Below are 25,416 nucleotides of genomic sequence, written 5' to 3'. Positions count from 1 at the left end.
AAAATGAAAAGATTATTAAGTTGGTGGAAACAAAGAGATTTATCTTTGATGGGTAAGATTCATTTGCTTACAACATACGCATTATCTAAATTGAATTATTGATTATCATCGTCAATTGTTGTTCCTTCGTGGGTATTTGCAGAGGTTAAAAGGATTTGTTTTGAATTTTTATGGAAAGGAAAAGATCGCATTAAAAGGGTTATTTTGTATCAAGATTATGGAGAAGGGGGACTTAGAATGATGAATTTTGAGTTGTTCGTTAAAGCTCAAAGAGTAATGTGGGTGAAAAGACTTTTTTGTGGAGAAAAGAATATGACCTGAATAAAAGTATTTTCAATATGTGTTTAGGTCAGTTGGTGGCATTTTAATTTTTCAGTGTAATTTTGAAATGAATAAGCTTTCTTTGAAAGTTCCGAAATTTTATAAAGAGATTTTACAAGCGTGGCAAGATTTGGGAAGTTTGAGAGATTTAGAAGAGGGGTTTATGAATCAAATTGTATCTAATAATAGATTTTTTTTTTATTGAAAGGTAAAATGATATATAGTGAAAATTTATTTAAGAAAAATGCTTATAGATTATGTCACTGTTTTGATGGAAAAGGTATACGGCCGATTATTTATTTTCAGAAAGCAGGGTTGTGTAGTGAGGAAATTGAATATGTTTGGAGGATTTGTAATGTAATTTTGAAAAGTGGACGGTTTAGTTTATCCTGGGTCAGCAATAAACCTTTTCAAGTGTATGATATTTGGTTAAAATTACATGGAAAAGAAATTAGGATTGGTGACATACCTTCGAGGAAGATTTACACGCATTTTTAAACTGATTTACAACATTTATATACATTGAAAGTAGGAGATCAACAGAGTAATTTTGTCTTCTCCTCAAAAGTAACCCAAGATATTTTTCTCCGACCCAGAGTCACAACTCTTATCCCAAAGCTTAGAGAATTTCAGTTTAAACTTCTTCATGGTGCACTTTATACAAAAGTTAATCTGTTGAGATTTGGGTTTGTTTCGGATGATCTCTGTTCTTTCTGCAAAAAGAGCGCGGAGACATATTCACATTTATTTTGGGAGTGTATTAAAGTGCAGGATTTTTGGCAAATTATTATTCAGAAATTTAATTTAGAAGAATTAGGAAATATGAATTGGGAAGTTGTTTATACAGGTATATCTGGAAACTCGTTAAAAATCAAGGGATGGAATACAATTATATTGATGATTAAATATATTTTATATTTAGTGAGATCAGAAGGGGAGGTACCAAATTTTAATGAAGTTATGAAGTATTTTAAGATGTGTAAAGAAGAAGAAAATAAGATAGCTAGTAAAAGAGGAACAGTTGGAATGCATCTGTCAAAGTGGGAATATATATATGAGGTATACCGAGGATGATAATCCTATGTGATTATCTTTGTTTGTTTTTTTCTTGTTTTTTTTCCTCGTCTCTATTGTTTCATTTCCACATCACTTCCATATTATGAGTAGAAAGTATTGTATTATATGAGAAACAAAATGGCAATTTATACTGCAAAGGTATTAAAGTGTGAATAAAATCTGAAACCTGAGGGCTGAAGGCACGGGGGGGGGGGGGGGGGGGAGGGGAGGGGTGCATGTTGGCATTGTGTGGGGATATGTGTATGCATGTGTGTATGTTGTCTCGCAAATGGCCTTGTTTGTTTTGTTGTTTTTTTCATAAACAGTGAAATATGCCCCGTATTGTGTCTTAAGCAAATGATCTTTATGTTCCCGTTTCGGACTTGTGCAAGAATATGTGTTTAAAAAAAAGCGGATTTCGTTTCCTTGATTTTAGAGAGTTACAATATGAAATTTGATATTAGTTTGCACAATGGTGGTGATAATGCATTTTGATATTTATGTAGTGTAAGTTTGACGTTATTGTGTACAATGTTTGTGTAAAAAGCAGTTTGTTTTTGTATGATGTTTTGATTCTGTGACTATTTCTGTCTCTATGATATGGAATGGTACGAAATTCGAATAAAGAATTATAAAAAAAAAAAATCCATAAATTTGTTTGCCTGGAATGGCGTCTTTATGTGTCTACATCTCTCAATTTTATGGTTGATACTTGGCAAAACCGCAAAGCAGTTTTTGTACGCTTTGTTTCTGTCATGAAGTACTTCTGGACATAAAAAATTGAGGGTGAGTGCATATCGCACGCTAATTTCTATACTACAGTACACACACACACACACACACACACACAGACGAAACGATAGAATTAGACAAACTCAGTGAAAGTAAGTATCGGGATATTGATGTAACAAAGAAATACTTTGAATGTTTAGAATGAGTATCGATATTAATTTAATGTAGAATGAGCACTTTGTAAGGATGCGGTGTTATAGTTATTGTTAATATAGGTTTTCGCGGTCAATTTCATACTTTTGTCTCTCAAATTCATTAACGTGCATTCACATTCGGGCATTCAAATTCAGAATCCGAGCGATCAATTTCATTTATGGGCGTTCTATTTCGTTTTCGTGAAATCAAATTCACGATTGGGCATTCAATTTCAAAATGCGAGCACCGACTTTCCTACTCGTGCATTCAAATTCATGCGACAGTCATGTGATAGTCCCAACGAGCTTGTTTGAAGCGTTCAAATTCATTTTTAGGCGATCAAGTTCCTACTTCGTGCAATCAATTTAACGAGGAAATGGAATAGACTTATAAGAAAGGAAAAAGGTCCAACACAACCAATGAAGGCTTGCATATAGTGTAATTATGATTGTTTACAGGTTCTACATTGTTCTCTGTTCATGTATTCTTTGTTTTTCATCTCAATAAATTTCAAATTGTAATGTCCAATCAGCAGTGCATCCAAACAACACAACGACAATTCAATTATATTTCTTGATGATACTGCATGCCGACAACGCCCCAACGCCAACCACATAATGACAATTCATCAATTTAAAGACAAACTGACACACAATGATCTCACATAGTCCCGCAAAAGTAAATCAATAAGACAGCAATACACAAAAAAAACAAGACGTATAAAATGTTCATGTATCAGTTTCAGTATACTAGTCGAAATTGTGTTTTTTTTCCTCGAAAGTGTCAACCTGCCCTCCGTATTATGCTCGTCTGTAGGCCTATACAGTGCCTAATGTTTGTTTGCTTCATTTTCCATCAAAGAAGATGGCTGGATAACCGACATTCAGCTGCAATAGCTGGTCTTCCATAATGGGGTCCATTTGGATGTTCTGCTCTTTGCGATGAATAAATGAAGTGGGATCTTTTAGGCGCATGAATTGTGACTCTCTCACACATGGGACCTCCATTTTATGTCCAATCCGAGGGACATGTGCCTGTATATATATACCTTTTTGCTAAGCGCGAATTCAAAATTGTCAATGAACAGGTGGACCTCTACTGCAAAATAAATAATCATCATAAATCCCAATATGTTAAAAGCCAAATGAGAAACACATGCATACACGGCCCCAAACTAACTAAATTTAGGACTGCTTTTAAATTGAATGCAGTTATTTGGAACATGGTTGCCTATTCACGAATTTGAATGACCGACGAGATTCCGTCGTCAGCTTGACATGAATTTGAATGCTCATTGATGAAATGCGTGCTCCTCTCTTAAATTTGAATGCTCCGATAGTGAATTTGAATGTTCCGATAGTAAATTTGAATGTTCCGATAGTGAATTTGAATGGTCCGACAGTGAATTTGAATGCTCGGATAGTGAACTCGAATGACCAGATTTTGAATTTGATTGCTGATTCAGTGCTGCGAGCGTGGAATGCGTGAAATCGAATGCTCGGAATAGGAACTTGAATGACAAAAGTATGAAATTGACCGGGAAAACCTATATTATCATCTTATTTATAAAGATTACTATGATTTTTTTTTCGCGATAAATCTGGAACGTAAAACTCTCACGCCGCAACGTTTTATGACTTTATTTTAGTAAGTCTTGCGCAACTTTTAAGACCAAATTCGCGACGCCCGAGTACGCTGTTCTGAAGTTACACAATATTTTGTAAGTGCGTGTCAGACCCGAAATTGCTCAAAAACGTGATTTCATGTAAAAATCCAATGCAAATTCCGTTTCTGACCAAAATTCGTAATCAATTAATTTCATGTTCTTTATGATCGAAATAGTGTCGCTGATGATGTCCATAAAAAACAATAAAAAACAAAAGGTCAAAAACAATGAAATACGTAAGATATTTTAAAAACAATAAAATACATCAGAAAAAAATTGACACTGCCTTTTTTTTTAAAAGTACATTCAATAAGAATCCTACACAGAGTACCTACACCAAATATTAGCAGTTTTGGACCTTGAATTACAGATTTACAGCCATTTTAAAATTCATGCATAAATTAGCATAATTAATTTATTCAAAAATAGATTTGAATATTTGTAAAATAACTACCTATTCAGTGTTGTAGATTACCTTGTGGGTGACGCGCGTGCCAATTTTCCTTGCGATCACGCGGTCAACAGCCAAGATCTGGGGGGGGGGGGGGGGCAAATGAGCTCCTCCCCAGTCCTACGAGGCATCAAAATAGCCCAGTCTTTTTAGGGTTAAGATTTTCTTATTGCAGCGTAAAACTATCAAATGCTCTGAGAGAGTTTGATGAGAGTTGTGAATAGATTTAGAACTTATTACAACGCTGCAGTGCGTTTCCCAGTATAGAAACAAGATCGGAGGAGAGTTATCCTGAAGCAATCAATCGAGGAATTGAATATACTCGCTGTTGCCTGTAGCGTATTGGAGCGAACACTAAACGTTTTACTTAATTTCATGTTCAATTTCGAAGTTAGAATAGCGCTCAGACGAAACGAACAGTGCGGGGAAAATGTCATCAACACTATTACAGATAGACAATCATGACAGTTTTGTCTAAACCGATATTGTACCGGTATTTCACTTTCCTGTTCTTTGCACAGAGCGCCAGGTCGCTCATACCAGGGGTGGATGATGTAACTCTGGGATGTTCCTACTACGGCATTTTGTGCGATTATGAGGACGACAAAGAGGTAGTTAGAGAGATGCGCTCCTCGGTCCAGCACCGCATCAGCTGTTGCATGGGTGACAACTGCAATCATTCGACATCGCTCTCTTTGGGACTTGTCACTATCATCATCGGTGCCATACTCGGGCTCATATTCTAAGCCGCAATTGTCAATATCTTAATTTCCAATGAGTAGTTATGTAGATAATCTCTTAATACTCAACAATGTGCACAAAGAACCAAATCCATTTTCTCGTACCAAAGTCAAAGTAAAAATCTTTCACCCCTTAGTTTATGATTTTGACGATGGAAGGTAATGATGAGGATATTTCCAGTGAACCCTCTGAGTCTTTGATTACAATCTGTTCAGTATGATTAGTTTTGTTAGTTGAAGTCGTAGAACAATTACATCAGGCATGAGATTATAATCATAAAAGATGTCTTTCTGTATGGTGCGGTTACTCATCCGATTAAATGTGTATACAATGTGAACAAGGTACGTGGACAGTGAGGTTTGGGTATACGGGGTACTCCATTGAAACTTCTTACTTGTTATTATAATTCATTAAATTTGATTAGCTTTTGTTCGAGAAGTTCAAAATACGCAGACATGGCACAATCAAATCAGACATGTGATTGAGATGGTATAAGAACTCACCATGCTCACTGTCTGGTATATCACACCAACAGTCTGAGCCCCCAACAACTCTGACACTGGTGTATTACCTTATTATTGCCTCGTATAAGGCTATGACAGGATTACTGATCCATAGCTATAACCATTTAACAAGCAATCAAACTTGCTGAATATGTTTCAGAGATGGAAATGTCTTACTCTTGATATCATGATGCGTTACAAGTATCAGTGACTTAAAATTTTCTGAATTGTGAAATAAAAGCTTTGCAGTCTGTCAGTCTGCAACTGCATTATCAACCCTATTCGTGGGGATGTTTTTAAAGTTATCCTGGCGTAACAAATTGTATTCTTTATGTTTGATTTTCTTTACAATCGGCTTTGAGCCTTAGCTCAATACCTGAGAAAATCTGCAGGGCAAAGTGCGATCAGAGAATTGCAGTTATAGGCATAGGCGCCGGAAGTGGGGGGGCAGGGGGGGGGGGGCAAAACGCATTTTTGCCCCCCCAAAAAGCCCCCCCCCCAAAAAAAAAAAAAAAATAATAATAATAATAATGATAAATGAATAAACAAAGAAAATAAAATAAATATGTATATATATGAATAAAAGGGAAAAAATATGGCTACAAACGGCAGCTTTTGGACTGTAAAATGTCAAAATTTTCAAGCTCGCTCGCTTCGCTCGCTCGCATCGAGCAGTTGAGCCCGGTGCGCCTCCCCCTTAATTTCTAAAGCGAAAAACATAGCTACGACGGCAGTTGTTGGACTCTAGAATGTCAAAATTTTCAAGCTCGCTCGCTTCGCTCGCTCGCATTGAATCGTTATGCCATTCTCCTAATGTTGCTGACAGTAATTGCCAGTAGTTGCGCCCGATGCCCCCACCCCTTAATTTCCAAAGCGAAAGATAAATAAAGCTACAAACGGGAGTTTTGGGACTGTAAAATGTCAAAATTTTCAAGCTCGCTCGCTTCGCTCGCTCGCATTGAATCGTTATGCCACTCTCCTAATGTTGCTGCCAGTAATTGCCAGCAGTTACGCCCGATGCCCCCCCTTAATTTCCAAAGCGAAAGGTATAGTTACAAACTGGAGTTTTTTGGACTGTAGCATGTCAAAATTCTCAAACTCGCTCGCTTTGCTCGCTCACATTGAATCGTTATGCCATTCTCCTAATGTTGCTGCCAGTAATTGCCAGCACTGAGTTGCGCCCGATGCGCCGCCCCATTAGTTTCCAAAGTGAAAGATATAGCTACAAACCCCAGTTTTGGGACTGTAGAATGTCAAAATTTTCAAGCTTGCTCGCTTCGCTCGCTCGCATTGAATCGTTATGCCATTCTCCTAATGTTGCTGCCAATAATTGCCAGCAGTTGCGCCCAATGCGCCCCCATTTATTTCCAAAGCGAAATACTTAGTATATAGCTACAATTAAAATTCCAGTTTTGGAACTGTAGAATATCAAAATTTTCAAGCTCGCTCGCTTCGCTCGCTCGCATTTTATTGTTATGCCATCCACCTTATGTTGCTGACAGTATATAATTTGTCGATCGTTTCACACCGTCATTCCATAATCCATGTAAGGAAAACTTACAATGTTCCTCAATGACTGCGTAGTTGAATGTATCACATTCCGTAATGTATTGTAGTCCCATTATTGCTCACGCACACACACACTACAGCATACAGACCGTCAAAATTACTTTATGGTTCCCCCCATGTTTCGACCCACCGTACGCCACTTATACATACATATATATATATATATATATATATATATATATATATATTATATATATATACACTGTATAAAATAGATGTGTGTGTGCGTGTGCGCGCGCGCGCGCGCGCGTGTGTGTGTATGTGTATATTGTGTAACATATGCATGGTCTAATCTTGAGCCCCCTCCAATGTTTGCCCCCCCCAATCCAAAACTGCTTCCGGCGCGCCTGGTTATAGGAGCTGAACCGACTCCACGAAAACGCAGTAACAACATTATCGAGTTCTCCTCACACCACACCCCGCCCTTTGTGTCAATCCATCAGTGTCCTACATTCTCTTTATTTCCTTGATAATGACATTAAAGATGTAACTAGCTATTAAAGCTAACGTTAAACAGAAATGAAAGTTATTCAACAATGTTATCATCAATTAGTTGTACATTTGATATGACGCTCATCATATAGTTGAATCAACTTGTAATATTATAACTTAATTACACAAAATAACTCTTCCTGAATTGATTTTCCTTGCGAAAATCATTGAACACTCGTTTCTATATTTTCAACTATTGTATTTACTGTGTTAAACTCCCTCCCCTCCCATTAACTTCCGCGTTTTCTTCTCTACCATCCCATTAACTTCCACGTTTTCCTGCATGTGCATGTGCGACACATCCAGGGCGCAGTTTTGTTTTCCCTAATACTTTAGGAGTAACAGGGTTTGCATAGATTTTCTCATTTTCGAGGGGAGAGCAATACGCAAGATAAGCTTTTAACATCCCATCCCATGCCAACTGCTATCTGTTTAACCACATTGATGTACACCATAACAATTTCATCGTTTCTATCCGACGTAATATCCTATCTATGATACCATCATCATTTGATAATTCAATGGCAGAAAGTGAACGTTTTGCATTGGTTGTAACATTCATGTAATATTTTAGATTGCTTTTTACGTTTCTTCTTTTTGTTTTGGAAAAAAAAGAGAGAAATCAATGCAATGAAATGAAACAGAGAACCAAGAGTGACAAAATACGCACGGTAGTGGCTGTTGGATAACATGTTATGACGACTGACAAACCGATGCGGAAGTGCATTACATTTCCCATAACTATACCGTCCCAAAATTCTGCATAATGTTATGCTCCGTGACTCCTTAACTGTGTCTAGAGGTCAACCAAACGTGTCTGCAGTAGATACAATATGCTTTTTTTTGTGCCTTTCTGCTCGATGTTTCTGAAATCGAAACACTGTACAATGTACTATGCAGTCGATTCATAAGAATGACGCCAACCATGAAAACTTCTATCTAGCAAATTTTCAGCATGACAACAATGAAGCAATCTACACAGAACTGAAAATGACCATGGTAGCGTGACATAATGCGAGGATTTAGTTTCAGTTTTTTTTTTTTGTCTCAGTATACGGGTGAGAAGAGACCGTGGCTTGACTTTTTTTAATTCAATTCAATTCAATTCAATTCAATTCAATTCAAGACTGGGATAACAGTTTCTAAACATTACGGCTCGGAACCAATTTCCCCCTTTCTTGTAGTGCAAACGGACTTCCTCTCGTCTGGGAGACCTGCATCTCTTTGGCGCAAATTTAAATCATAACAATTCATAGAAAAGTTCCCTGGTTATGAAGTTATAAGGTATCGTGTTAAGCTTTTCCTATACCGCTCAGCCATTAAATGAATTTTTGAGTTATAATTAGACACCATTTTTTATGCAATGAGAAAATACAATTTCATTCTAAGAGGAACTCAAAGTTCATGCGATGAAAATCAGTTTTGAAACGGCTGAGATATCCAAAAACAAAGTAAAACAAAGAACATAAATTAATAAAAGGTGGGTTTTACTTTTTATCAAGATCACTTTGTCTGTTTGTTTTTGATATCTCTATCAATTTTTATAACAGGTTTTCTCATTATCTCACAAAAAAGTTGGAAACCTTAAGCCCCATCTCAACCAAAATTACAGTACATCAATACTTTAATGTATTCAAGATTCAAGATTCAACTTTATTTTCACTTCCATCAAATAAACAAAGAAATTGTATACATTGGATATATACAGGATATTTGTAATACTTGCAGAATGTAATTTGACAAGGTGCATATGAACATGAGAAGTAGATGAAAGAAAATGCAATTACATCTTTGTTAATATATACATAAAGCGTATAATACAAGTCAACTAAGGATGAGGATGGAAGTGGAGGGTCCCACTAAGAAGCAGAGCTTGTACGATATGGGACCCTCAGAAAATACACAAGACATTAATATAAAACAAAATAAAACGAACCGATGTCAACTGACATCAAGATGATTGGGAAGGGAAAAGAAAAAAAAGGAAAAAAGAAAAAAAAAAGAAAAAAGGGGAAAAAGGGGGAAAAAACTACAGCACGTGCCATCGTGGACGCAAGCAATCTGGATTCCATAATGTAAAATACATGTAAGTGATGAAATACAAGCTGGATTGAATATAACGCAAAACATTTTTGTTTTATACGTAATTATGTTGGTAAGAATGCAGGAGAAAGAGAGAATAGACACATCGTTATATTCAGAACACAGACAGGAACATAATTATAAGGAGGACATATGTAAAAAAGAATGATGACTTGACTGAGATGATAAAGGGAAACTAACTCGGTTGGATGTTGTAAGATTTCAATAAAAATGATTTTAATTTATTCTTGAAGTATGATAGATGATAGGCCTACAAATGATCAGTAATAATTTGTAAGATTATGAGACTTGTAACGAAGGATAACGAAGGATTCTGTTGTGCGATAATAGAGAGCTTTCGCAAGCTCGACGCGGCCGGTAGTTGAGCGTGCCGTGTGCAAAAATAGCTTCTGCGCATGATCAAATCCGAGAAACGTCCTGTTCTTGTGAAAACGAGTATGGTACTCGGCCAAAATAGCGTTCGGTCACGATGCTGGGCAGGAATGAGCCAGCCAGCCAACCAATCAGCGATCTTAGTTGTCTCCACGCCTCCGTCCTAAACAGGAAAGCGAAAGTACTTTAATAGAAAATGGGGACCGTGTAGAACGAGATAAGGGAAACTCTCTCACTCCCAACGGTAAACTACGCTGATTCTCATTCTTCGTATCCTTTTTCTCCCTTTGTTTGAATACATCCTAATTTGTTTGTCTCTTCCATAATATCTTATAGCAGTTACACTTTTTTACCGATCTCAGAATTGTCTCGTATTAGCTTTAGCAAGCAAAAACCACAGTCAGTGACAAAATGGAATACATCGAGAAAAGATTACATTTGTAGATTTACAAAATACCGTTCGGTATGCGATCCATGCGATTGGGTATACTGCTTAAACATAAACCTTTACAAAGAACTAAGGTCATTCGTTGCTTGTCTCCTAAACGTATGTTCTGTTGGGCACACACGTATTCTATAATGATGAGAAGGAGAATTCAAGTTCTCGGGACCACGCATGCATGTCGTATAATTATATTGGTGGGCAAGGTTTTTTCTTGGATTTTTCAAAGTAAACGTTTGTAGAGATTCTGGTTGGAAGATTGTCAAAAGTTGCGTTGAAGTGGAACATAATTTGCAGGAAGGTTTGGATTTCACAGGAATGAAATCTGTCTATGAAAATACCGAGGCAAACGATACACCAGGAACTTTACCGGTCATGAAGCAAACAAGCATTAGAACAAAATGACAATTTAAGAAACTTTATGAAAACCATTAAGCCTCCTGTGTCCGTTGTATTTACTTGTCCCTTTGTTGTCTTATCGTTTTATCAGTCTTGTCACTTATCATCCTGTTCCTCTGTAAGTCTTGTCTCATATAATACATTGTCCAGTTGTACACGTGTAGTCAGTCTGGTAAGTGGGCTTTCGAACTAATTTTTGAATTGATTACACCTTCACACTGTCCATTCAGTGGGCCCCTTCATCTTTCGTTATCACAATAATTGTTCTTCTTGGGGAATTATAAAAATGTTTCGTTGTTACAGTGATGTAAAATGTTTCGCCATTGTTATACGTTCTTTTGTCTGTTACCATGTATTAACATTTGCATGTTTCATTCGTCACAATAAAGAGTAAAGTATTTCATGTTCTGTTAAAATTATTCGAAATGTTTATTTGAAATGCTTTAAAGTTGCTTGTTGTATGGTGGTTGTAATAAGCCATATCGTTGCGATACTTTTCGATATCAAGACAAATAAATAAAGAAAATGATTTGCGGTTAATCTTTCTGGACATTTAAGAAAAGTTTATACATAGAGATCAAAATTCTGTACATAATATGATCAATAAAATAAATGATATCCGAGAGAATTGAGCTCATGAATTTTAAACAAATGTTATCATTCTGGGATGTTCTTAACAGAGAAATGATTGGTATTAAAAATCTGAAGCAAATATGAGGACAATTATTGAATGGAAGAGAAAAATATCAGAAAAGAGCAATTTACCTTAATGAAATAAAAAAAAAATGACAGCGTACATAAACGAGGAATTTTGTGAACACTTACTATAGACGAATGCTAAAGGAGAATTAAATGGAGAATATATCTTCATGACAAGAGATGAAGATTAATGTCAAAGATTTATTACGAGGGATTTTCTTTGTTTTAAAGAAACTGTATTAAGAAACTAATAGATGTTCACTTCTGGTGATAGATTCAACATGTTCAATAAAAACATTTCTAAAAGAAGAGAGTCAGATTGTTTGCAAAAGTATAATATACTAAAAGAAGAGTGATATGAGGTTTTGAAAAAATGTGAATAAATCATCAGGAAATTATTTAGTTTGTTAACAAAATTCCACATAACTGTACATAATGGGGTCTATGATTTGTGTCCTGAATGCATATGGCAAAGATATTCTGTCTCCATAAAAAAACAAAGTGACAGAAAATGAGGACATGGTCATTATGTTGGGTTTGGACGACATTCAGAGGCTGTCTCGTAACCTAGATTTTCTTCTCAAAGCAGTAAGCTTTGAGAAGAACTTGGATTTAGTTCTACGCACGTAATTCAAATCAATTCCAATCAACTTAATTCAATTCAATCTCAATCATTTTTTTCCTGTTATGGAAAAATAGAAAATACATGATCAGCAGCCTACGGACAGAAGTTATCATATTCAACACATAAAGATACATAGAGACTAGTCGTTGATAAATGATAATATTTTACATTTCTAACATTAGGAGATGCAAAACGCATAATCGAGGGCATTATTATGTTTGAAAACTGAAATCGAAATGAAAACGATGATAATGCAATTGAGTATATGAATATAAGAACGACCCAAGTCCATGGATGACCATTTCAAGTAAACTTTTAAAAACTTCATATTTTTTTTATTTGTCCAAAAATATTATATTTAACTGTGATGGGAAGGCAACATTGTATATACAATTTAGAACATATATTATTATGACAATTAACATTTACATTAATTGTGGAGAGGCCATTTTGTGTGATGGACTTGGGTCGTTCTTTGATTCATATGGACTTGGGTCGTTCTTTGATTCATATACATGATATTCTGCTATAGAGATGAGAGAAGGACGAGAGAGGGCGCTATAATATGAATGTAAGAACGACCCAAGTCCTTCATGTTTACATTCATATAAGATTTAACTCATTTATTTCAGGCACTTCCGGGGGTAATTAAGATTTATCATTTATACACAAGATGAGTCCATGCATAAGCTACAATTTCCCATGTCAAACTAAATTTGGCCAAAAATTGGACTTGGGTCGTTCTTATATTCATATACTCAATTGTGTACCACAAACATTACAATCTGTAATCTAAACATCGTTTGAAATTAACATCTTCGAGATGTACATAGTATTGCACTTTTTTAAATCGGACTGTTTTGCATTTGTTTTGTGTCAGATTTAATAAAACCTTACAGAAGATGAAACATCTCTTTCCTTTTTTTTTGGGGGGGGGGGGGGGGGGCAAAAACTAGGCAAATAAGGCCCATGACACCGGCACTGTGCAGATTAAGCCTCTTGGTGGAATGAACCGTGAACTAGTATATACCTAGTGGGCCTTGTCTGCCTTGTCGGAATCATTGACCTTTTTTGCCTAGTGTCGGACCGGTGGGCCTTGCTTGCCCAGTGTCAGACTAATGCGCTTGTTTGCCTAGTGTCGAGCTTATTTGGGGCTGTCCGACTGGTGTGTGTCGAACCTATGACGTACACTCCACCCCATGATCACTTACCAGTATGTGGCATTGCATGTAAAAACGGCAGGCGGACACCGTGACAATGTAGTTTGTGATTCCAAGGCACTACCCCATCTATAGTTTGAAAGTTACCACACAGATCGAACTGCTAGCACAAGAATATACCACTTTTTCTAGTCATCCCGTCCGTGTCGTACCACTTATGCTTTTGTCAACCGTGGAGATCAAACATGGCGATTCATATCAATTTTTGTGGTGTTATTCTTCTTGGTAAGTGAGAAACTCAGCAATATTTCTGGTTATCAACATCCAGTGGGATATACAGACGCTATACTAAAAGGGATGGTATATAGTTTCGGTAGAGATGAGAATGGAGCTGTAAAGGAATAGTTTAGTATTGGTGGAGATGAAGATGGTTGGGCTTTCAACTTTTTGTTAGATACCAATTGACACGCCACTTATGAAATAGTACAAAGCATACCATTCTGCATGGAAGGAATATAAAGTTTATTAATGAAAATCGGTTTTAGAATGGCAGACATCTCAAAATAAAGTCAAACAAAGTGTTTGTGATAAAAGGTGGGCCCCACGTCCCAAATTGGGATCGCTCTATTTTGGATATCTCAGCCTTTTCAAAACAAATTTTCTTTTAAAATGACAATTAATTCCTCTGAGAATTATATGTCCTTTAATATTTCATCAAATGTTTCTCATTATCTCAACTAAAAATTATGGAAACCTGACCTTAGGTCTCAACCAAAACCTGAAAACTATATGATCTCTTTACTTTACATCCCTGTCCTTTATTTCATCCCTATTACTTGGATAGGGGACATTAATCTGGACATTTCTCATGAAAGCTGCTAGCTGCAGTATAGACCGACTTTGTTGTCTAATTAGTATCGCTTTCCCTTCTCGTTATTCGTTTATAATGTTTATTGCTATGATAAATGTATACCCAAACTGAGTACATCCCACGCTCTTTCATTGAGATTAACTCCTGTAATCAATTAAGTCAAATTGTTTTTTTTTTCTATAGCAAATGTGATTTGTATACCGTTAAGATTAAGAATTTTATGAGTAGATTTATTGGTAATGTAATACATTCATATACAATGACCCTATACCAACCCGAGCTTCATCACTTTTCTTGCCAAATACGAATTAAGTCAATGTGATAAAAGCATAAAGTTTACCCATATAGATATGCTTGTTTAACATTGATTAGATCTGGTTAACTAAAGGTTAATCCTATATAAACAAATAAAAATGTATTTGATTGAATGATGGTAGACCCAATGCATCAATCAAACCATCATTCAATCAAATACATTTTATTAACTTTGTTTATGTAGGATTAACCTTAGTTAACCCGTCACATTGACTTCGTATTTGGCAAGAAAAAGACCCTATATACCAACCCGAGCTTCATCACTTTTTCTTGCCAAATACGAAGTCAATGTGATAAAAGCATAAAGTTTACCTATATAAACATGCTTGTTTAACATTAATTAGATCTGGTTAACTAGAGTTAATCCTACGTAAACAAATAAAAAGGGTCTAGGGCAATTATCCCCTGGGCAATTACCCCGCACCCGTCCTCCTCTGGCCCTAATCGTAATCCTAATCCTGAACTTACTTAACCCTAACCCAAACTCCTAACCCTAAGCCTAACCCTAAGCCTAACCCTAACCATAATCTTTACTCTAACCTTGCGACTAAGAAGTATTTGGCCGGGGGGTAATTGCCCGGATTGCGGTTGTCCACTGTAGCTACAGCTGTGAGACCTATACACAAAGTGAATTCACTTCTATCATGTGTTGGAGAAGTTTTGGGTTTTTTTTTTTGTTCGTTTGTAGTTGTTGGTTTTGTTTATGTTGTTCGTGTTTCGTGTTTTGTTTTGTATTTTTTGTTGTATTTTGTTTTGCTTTGCCTCCACAATCTTATGCATTGCAATTGGTGCCCAATAGGGTTGAGAACTCAGTATACATTGACTGAAGCGTTAGGCCTATGCTCAAAGCCACAAATACTCCTGCGGGGTAAATGTTCTATAAAGAACTGCCTTCCGAATCAAGTACATGCATTTCTCTAGGCCCTTTCATCGCTTTGAATCGTTGTGTTCACCATTACACTCAAACAGCTTCTTCCTCATTCCATGTGATAAAGTGTTTTGTATATTAGTAAGGACATCCACGTATTTTGTTATTTTTAAAGCGGAAATCACACCGTATATTAATTGACAAGAACTACAATCAGAATAGGGCGGTGAGTTGGCTCAGTCGGTAGCGCGTCTGCACACGATCTAAATGGACCTGGTTCGAACCCGAGTCTTGACTGAGCAATGTTGTTTGTAAGCATACCGTCCCTTCTAGCAAGAGGCAAAACACTCTGCCCCTCGGATAGGACATAAATGGAGGTCCCGTGTATGAGAGAGTAAAAACTCATGCACGTATAAAGATCCCGCTTCATTCATTCATCGCAAAGAGCAGGGTGCTTAACCAAGGTGTTAATCCGGTGAAGTGGTCCCCCTTCTCACATCCAACTGGATCCCATGGAAGATCAGCTTAACTTAGCTGAATATGGGCTATCCAGCCATCTTATCAGATGGAAGTGAACAAACAAATAATGAAATAAGGCTGCACTATATTCATATATATTTTTTGTGACGTTCCCTTATTTGTCTTTACATCCCTCCGTGATGAAATGTAGATCTGACTTACGCATTAAAGCAACAAATTTCTTGGAATCCATCTTTATTCAAAACTACTGGTATCATGGGAGATACCGTGCACATAAACGAGATTGAAGGGAGAGTTTAGGAGAGTAGTGGGGAGTGAATTTTAAACTTTACACTGCACTTTTGTTATCATGATTATTGTTTTATTTACATTGCCTGTAACTTAGTATCGGCAAATACACCCTCTAAATGTGAAATATCATTTCGAGAGCCATCCAATATATAGAGCAATTAAGAGCTATCCATATAGAACAATTCGAATAGTTGTAATTACAAGAGCGCAGCCGTGATCTCATGTTAAACCATTCTATTAAAAATCCTTAACTATAATGAGCTCATTCATTCGTCATTTCAAACATGCACGTAATATAATGTACATGGGTAAACACATACACATTTAGTTCAGCATAACAAAAATAAGATAAACTATAACACAGAGACAAAGCACAAATGAGATCTTTTTTAAAAAGCGATCTAGATTGTGACATAGAAAACATGGTTGTCTGGGGCAAGAAAAAGTAAGCCTATATAAGGTACCATGACACCCCACAACCTCCACACCCAATAAACTATGTCGAAATCTGTACTTAGAATAATTATAAATACATCATAATACCAAGACAGCACGCATAGTGTTCGAAATGAGAATATTTTATTTTCTTCTATTATTAAACTGACGCTCATAGATGTATGCATTGCTTTTACACTGCCTGATGGCTGTTTTTCACTATCCACCCCCTCGCCCTGTTCTCACATCTGTTATGTTCCACGTCCTTCTTGTTACTCATTAAAGTCCATGTCTCTTCCCCTTCAATGTAAATGTCCCTTATATTTTTGTACGTGCCTTTGTTGAGTTGAATTCATTTATTTAATCACGGTTAAAAAAAAGCTTGCTATCAGCTATAATCTGTTTTTCAGCAAGGCTGTGAAATGATAACAAAACATAGAAATCATACAATGAAGAGAATGCACATAAAAACACAAAATAAACATTACAAACGAACGCCAGAAAAATGAAAAAAAAAGTCACAGAGTATACAATATGGAAGTACAGATAAAAACAGGAAAAATAAAACATGTTACAAGTAAGTGGGAGACGGTAATTACTGTACATAAACATTGTGTACCTTGTGAAATTTGATATAATCAGGTAGAATAATTAGCAGAATGTACGAAATTACTTTTGAAAATGCAGTAATTGAAGTTCAGGATCTTGTTTCTGTTGGTAATGTATTGAATAATCTCGATGCTGAATATAGAGTGTTATTTTGAAGAATAGTTGATTTTGGCTTAGGGATCATGATCGAGGTTAAGAATATTTTCATGATTACGTAGATCGTAGTTGCTTACTCTCTTCTCGAGACGTTCACATAAACTTTCTGGTAGAAAATTATTAAGCAGTTTGAAGATGAACATTAATGGTTGCTTTTTTCCAACGATCAATTAGACAGTCAACTTTAAGTGTACTATACAATGTTTTGCGGTTGAAACGATTATCAACTTGCGACACGATTCTCAGCGCCCTGTTTTGTATTATCCGCAATCGCTTTAAAGTGCACTGAATTGCCATTCATCCACAGAGTACAACAATAGTCACGTGACTTTAGATTAAAGTGTGGTACAGCGTAAGGGCCGTTGCTTTGTGAATAAAACCCCTTGCCCTTCTGAGTAAATAGAGATTGCGTGTGGCCTTGACTGTTACACTTTCAATATCCTGAGACCAAGTTAGATTACAATCAATGATAACACCGAGGTATTTACATTGATAAACTCTTTCTAGTTCTGTATTACCAATACAAACAATGAAGTTGCTAAAGGGTCTTAATTTTGCTTTAGATCCTAAGATCATGTAATTACATTTCTGTACATTTAATATCAGGTGGTTATGCGAAAACCAATTAGCCATTAGCGAAAGATCATTGTTCAAAACGTGCTGTAATTCTTGGGCGGTTTTGTCTGTGTCCTTGTCCCTATATCTGTTTTATGTCTTCACCTATTATCTTTGTATTTTACTGCATATTGTATCATATCTCTTAATGATGGGGAACACTCACCACAACTTTGTTGTTGTTGCTGTTTTTTTTTTATTCTGGATTTTGTTGCTTTTTTTTTTAATTCTGGATTTATGTTCCCATCATGTTGAAAATGATATTTTCATATTAAAAAAAAAAAATATTTGCATACTTTCTAGATGAAATCCTTAGATTGAGATAAGGAACAAATCCAAAGGTAGATTGAAAATCTCAATCTGATTTAGAAGTCTGTCTATTTTTTTTTTATTAAGTGAAAATTTGAGCAAAGAAAATGGAATTCCATCGGGATTCAAACCCGAGACGTCCGGATTGCTAGCCTGGTGCTCTGCCTACTGAGCTATAGAAAGCCCTGTAAAGTTCAGTGTTCGTCCCAGAAACACTAAATTCTCAATACTGGAATGGTGTATATATAGCAGTGTGTTTGTGTGTGACACACACGTACACACTTGAATCTGGCATAGACCTGAAGGATAATTCAACTTGCGGATAAATGCGAGGGATCACCGAAGTGATGCAGCGCTTTGAGTATGTAACAAACGCAACAAAAACTGACCAGAAATGAATATTATTTATTAGTGAAAAAACTGAGCAAAGAAAATGGGATTCCACCGGGATTCGAACCTGAATTCTTATTTTGGATTTGTCCCTATTAACCACAATCTCATAGTAGATTGAATCTCATAGATTGATTTCCAATCTAAGGAATTTAGAGAGTATAAGGAATTTAGAGAGTACAAATATTGTTTGCTGGAAATACGTGTCACAGAACTGAACTGAATAAAACTGAACCGAACCAAAACATAATGTTATTATTCTGCTGGAAATTCTTATCGTATTGTAAAGGCACTGCGCATATAACCATTTTTTAGGCTTCTCATATCTACCTGTCTACCACAGGTTCCATCAATTTTATCACAAAGTGCCTTTAGTACCATTAAATAAAGGTATGGAAATAAATGACATAGCGCAGTGCTACACCGTAAACATATCTATAGTGACATATTTTCTTGCTTGCTAATATTTCAAGTTCATGTCCTTATCTTTCCAAATATCAAAAGATGGACGGCAATACAGCATAGAATAAAATGCAGGCAGGCAGGTAATAATAAAACAACTGAACATATAACAGGCTTTCTTTGACACTCAATGCCAACGAGCTATTACCTGGCATATTTGCTCTTTATGTGCCTTGTGGGGGGATATCCTGTCCATTAACAGACATTCCAAATATTCCTTGTTGTTTTTTTTTTTCATGTTGGCTGGTGCAATTATCTGTCAAGTCAAATATATCACAAGCTGCACACTCTCATCCGATTTTCCTCAAGATCGCCATTCGGTAAGATAGATATGAACCAAAAAAAAAAAAACACACACACACAAAAATAAACACCTTAACTAAGTTGATCTCCAGCCATGGCCATCGGCAATTAATGAGGGTAACTTAATTGTCCCTTACACTGCCATCAAAGGATCTTCTTTCTTCATGTTTTCGCTACTGTTGAGCATGCATGGCTCATACACTTTCGCTTTTAGTTTCCGTTCCCTTTTATGCAAATACGATAATAAATAATCAGTTAGCAAAAGCAAGGGACATGTAGGGCAATCGAGTATTAAGAATTTATTGTAAGTCATTATGTTTGGAGAGTGAGTGAGAGAGAGAAAAAAAACCCAGAATAACATGTCCGTTAGTTATCACGTGACCAGTCTTTCATATTCCCCAATACTTTCAACGGGCATATGTTTCTGCCAATGAAAAGGTGCTCATGACCGATACTAAGTGTAATACCTTTCAGAGACAAAGATTCATTATACCTCTCAAATACGTAACATTGTTCATTTAGGCCTACTTGTTGCTTGCCGTAACCACGCTCACTACGTCACAATTGCCTTCTTTGGTCGTGCCCATTATAAAACAGTGGTTACGGTAAAACCATTTTTAATAGCGTCGAGTGTGGGTGGTGCATCTCAACTAACGCACTCTCACCTGTGTATTTTGTATACCTTACCATTTACGAAAATAAAGTCATTTTCTTGACAAAGACCTATGGGCGAATATTCTTTAAAACTGCTTCTTATATATATATATATATATATATATATATATATATATGTAATGTTATTAGTTTTTTGGAAGATCACGATCAGTCGCCTAATTTTAACGTCACTATGTCGGGATAAGAGAGAGACAGAACTACATAAATAGTTGTACAATAAAAATAATAATCTGGTTGTGAATCGGAAGGAAAACGAATATCTTGTCTGAAGGAAACAAATAACCCAAAAATAAAGTAAAACGAAGCAAAGCAAAACAAAAACAAACAGAAATAAGCTTGTTTTTGGGTGCATTCTGTCGTCCAGCCCTGGTTTCTGCTGCGTCTGCGCTGCTGGACTGTTACGACTGCATCTTCTCGTATTACGACAGTACCACGGTGGACTGGTTACACTGCGGCACGATCTCGTCTTCCTTGTCACCCGTCCTGATAAATTGTTCCGGGTCATGCTACGTAAGTCAAGAATACCCCTCAACGAACTGTAACACTTTAGGCCTACATTATACACTAATGCTGCGGTCACAAACCCTAAAATCAGCCTGCTCGGTGACCGGTCGGCGAAGTTTCAGCGGACAGTCAAGTTCGCTAGGACCTTGACCGGTGACTGACCGGGCACCACTAACTTTTAGGGCATTGGCCAATGTCGGTCGGTCGCCGCTGACGTTTTTACCCGGAGTCTAAAGGCAGCTGCGGTCATGTGACTCCTTGATGTTGTACCAGAGGTACATACTGGATGGAGGAGGTGTCATATTTTGTTCATGCGGGTGCATCACTTCAGAATAAGTTAATTGCTATAAGATGTTCGAGAATCACACGGGTTTCAACTTGCTTCAAGTGCAACTAGAATCACATCTCTTTAAATATGTATATAAGTTGTATATGCTTTGTCTTGTATTATTAATTAATATTTTGTTTGTTGTGCGTTGTTCCCATATTGTATAATTTTCCATTCTCACTCTTGTTATAAAGCCCAGTTAGCAATCTGTGGATATACCGCTATGGAGATCATTATACCGTTATAAAGTTAATAACCATTATGATTTCAACCATTGTTATTTTACTCGAAAAAAAATACATTCACAGACGGAAATAATTTTGAACAGTGACTCAATCGAGGTGGATCGTGGGTGTGACTACACTTTTAACGACGACTGCAATAACTGCACGGACCCAGAACACTGCATGGTATGTTGCAACAACACCAGCAAGTGCAACAGTGACTCGCTGGCAAGCATCCTGTCCAGTAAGTCCCTAACCCAGTCCTGCTACAAGTGTCGCTACAGCGAGATTCCCGGGGTGCACTCGGACGATGGGTGTGGCCTGGACTTTGACGCAACGTCCCCTGCCGTCTACTCCGTGGAGTGTCCCGGGATGTGCTACGTGAGTACTCCCTTCACTGGACACACATACTGAGTTTTACTCCATTCCAAGCTGGATAATATTGAAATACGAATTATGTCACACATTTGGACATGCCATTCATGTAGCGTACGACTAAATCTTAGAACGAGCAGTCTTAATACGTACAAAAGTTTGATTGTTCAAATCCATTTCTCGTTCGGTAATGGATAATATGCTGAAAGATACAGAAATATTCTAAGTGTTTCTGATTTCAGCCTATAAAACCATAGCAGACAACTGAAACAAGAGTTTGAAAATTTGATGAGAGTAACCCCTTGTATCGTCCCCTGGGAAGGGGAGGAGGGAGGAGTTAGCCCAAACACCCTGTTCGAGACGTTTTAAATAAATTGCTCTAAAGGACAAGTCCACCTTCATATACATGTGGATTGAGAGAATGCAGCAATATTAGTAGAACACATCAGTGAAAGTTTGGGGAAAATGGGACAATCCTTTCAAAAGTTATTAATTGTTAAAGTATCTGAGACGTCACTGCTGGATAAGAAGACTATTACAGTGTATGATGTCATATGCGTACAACCATATAAAGAAAATGAAAAGATAATTTCACAAAACTTCACTTTTTGAATAAAGTGCACATTTCTTTGACTTGTTACTGACATTATGTTAAGGGTAATATCATTCCCGCTGCCTTCTGAAAGAGAGAATTCAAGTGTTCTTTTGTTATGCGAGAAAAGTGAAAATATGTTGAATTTTCTTTATTCTTTCTTTATATCGTTGTACTCATGTGACATCACAAGCTATAGTAATCTTCTCATCCAGTCTTGAGTGAGCAGAAACTTCAAAAATTCATAACTTTTGAACAAATTGTCCGATTTTCCTCAAACTCTCAATGATGTGTTCTACTAATATTGCTGCGTTCACTCAACCCACATGTCTTTGAAGGTGAACTTGTCCTTCAAGCAATCAATTAAAGAAATGTCTATGTACAGGGAAACATCATCTTGGAAGGGACAAGAACTATAATTACTCAATTAAATGTTCAAGTTTGAAATTCCAGTCGGGTTCATATCAAACGATCATTCCGGGCTAAAATGTCATGAACACTAGACAGACAATAAAGAAAGAGTTATCTCAATCACTCATCCTAGACCAGCGCATTATATCTCCTTGTTCACAGAGCTCCAGGTCGCTCATTCCTGGAGTGGAAGATGTATCTCGGGGATGTTCCTACTATGGCAACGAGTGCGATTATGAGGACGACGAAGAAGTAGTTAGAGAGCTGCGCAACTCGGTCCAGCACCGCATCAGCTGCTGCATGGGTGACAAGTGTAACCACGCGACACCGCTCTCCAAGGGACTTGCCACAATCATCATCGGGGCCATTTCCGGGATCGTGTTCTAAACTACAATTTCTAATTGCATGATTTCCAGAGAGTGGCAAATATGTTTCCGTACACAGTAAAGTACTCAAAGATCGCATGATAATTTTCTCATTTGTTTGTTGGTGTTTTTTTACGACAGTTGATAATAATAATTTTGACAACAGTTGGGCGATTATTATGACATTTCCACTCAAACTTACGAATATACAGTGTATAATCGTAGTTTATTGAATGTGATTAACATTCATCTTTGAGTTGGGTAAAGTGCAATAAACTCAGACACGGCGATAATACGAGAACTAACTGTTTGGTATGTCATAATGTATACAGTAGATCTAGGTGGCCACTATATGCATTGCACCTATACCCAGGCCGCGTGCGCAACTACGTGACCTCTGTTCCTCGGGTCAAATAGCGCAGTGGAGCTGTTTTCCTTTCGACTCGCGATATATCTAGAGATGATTAAAACAACAACTCTGCATAGGAAACGCGATTCGAAAGGCCTTTGAAAACGCGTTCAAACTATGAATCGTGCTTCAAAATAATATAAAAGGAGTTTAATAAACGAAGGCATACAGTACACAAACTGTCGCGCACTTCTTGAGACGGACGTTTAGTGCATGTTGGGAGCAATCATCACCATGTGAATGTCTCTATTATGCGCGCTGACTTAATTAATGGCTTCATTTCACTTCATTTCATTAAATCAGTCCATTTCAATTCATTCCTTTAATTCCATTCACAGGGTATCACTGAACTATAACAACACAGCTAGCTTTCCCATGAACATTATTAATAATATGCATGATGTTTGTTTTGTAATCTATCTGTACACTTATACAATGTGACTCCTTTTTTCATTTTTTCTCTATTCGTTTATTGATTATTTGTATCTTTTAAGTTGCATTTTCTTTATTGTATGACTGTTATGTCGTATTTTTGTTACATAAGTTCACGGCCTTGCTTAAAAGCAGCTTAGCTGGTAGCAATCTCTGTAACCGTGGAATAATTTTAAATCTAAACTCAACTCAGATTTAGCTTTTTCTACAAGTTTAAATCATAACGTGCATCTACCCATGATCAAGCAATAACAAAATTGTAAAAACCGTCGCAGAAATTTTGAAGACTATTGGAGTTCTTAGCCCACAGACAAGAAGATGCTTGCGAGGGTATATGGCAGCCTAAAAATGGTGCTGTTATTCAGCCACAAAACAACAACAACAATTAGCGTGCGTGACTAAACAAACAAAGATATTATAAGTGGTAAATTAAACACAGAGGGAAAGAAGAAACAGAAAATACCAAATTTGCCTTAAAATTATGCAAATGCCCATTATTTTTGTATTAATTGCTCGCATTGAAAATCGCGTGTTCGTAGTAATTGTGTCTGGTCGTGGTTCAGCATGTGGTATAGAACTAAAGCTTTAGGGGCCTACATCCCACATGATTCGCTCATTCGTCTTAAGAACAGCGCACAAACAGGGCAAGAAAAATTTCCAGCTCCATTGTCGGAACCCATTCGGATAAAAATTTCTCCAAAAGTTGAACCTAGCGATATTTTAACATTAGCATCCTTCGCAAATTGTTCGCTTGCTCAGCGAAAGTAGTCCTTCATATTCATCACTCGTCGCGCCTTTAGATAAACGACGTACTAGTAGTATTCCTGGCCTCGTGATCGCCTATGGTATCGGAGGAATGGCGGGCGCGAGAAGCCACAGCATAGACTGTGTGTCTCGTTCTTCCTGACTTCATCCAGTTACCACAGCGTGAGCTCTTGTCCGCTGAAGTACCACGGTGCACGCCTCATTTTCCAGCCAGTCATTCTGTGTCATAATATCAGAACGCCTTGTCAACTGTGGAGATCCAAGCATGGTGATTCACTACGATGTTTGTGGTCTTGTTCTTCTCGGTAAGTAGGGCCTAAGATACTCAGTGATGTTGATCATCAGGCCATCTGATCACATTCACTGGGATACACAGATGCGATAAATTCTCTGATTCCATTCACTGTATCCTCATTCAAATCACACTGCCACTGGATAAGGGCCGGAGCACATTTATCTCTCAAAGATGCTACCAGCTGGAGTATGCCTAGGCCTACTTCTATTGATTAATAATATTTGCTATAGTATTGTTATACTTTTATCCGTTACTCTATCGCTTTTTAAATACACCCGAGATGATGGTATCCCTTCACAGATTGTATGTGATCAATGCATGAGATGAATTAGATAAAGGAATTTGAAATGAACCAAACATGAATTTTTGATGAATATTGAATTTAAAGATAATCATAATTTGTAGTGTAGC

Source organism: Diadema antillarum, unplaced genomic scaffold (assembly GCF_040938485.1).
Source record: "Diadema antillarum isolate AM-2024a unplaced genomic scaffold, OU_Dant_1.0 scf00000104, whole genome shotgun sequence".
Taxonomy (NCBI): domain Eukaryota; kingdom Metazoa; phylum Echinodermata; class Echinoidea; order Diadematoida; family Diadematidae; genus Diadema; species Diadema antillarum.
The sequence above is the reverse complement of the archived record's forward strand: the minus strand, read 5'-3'. Positions refer to the sequence as shown.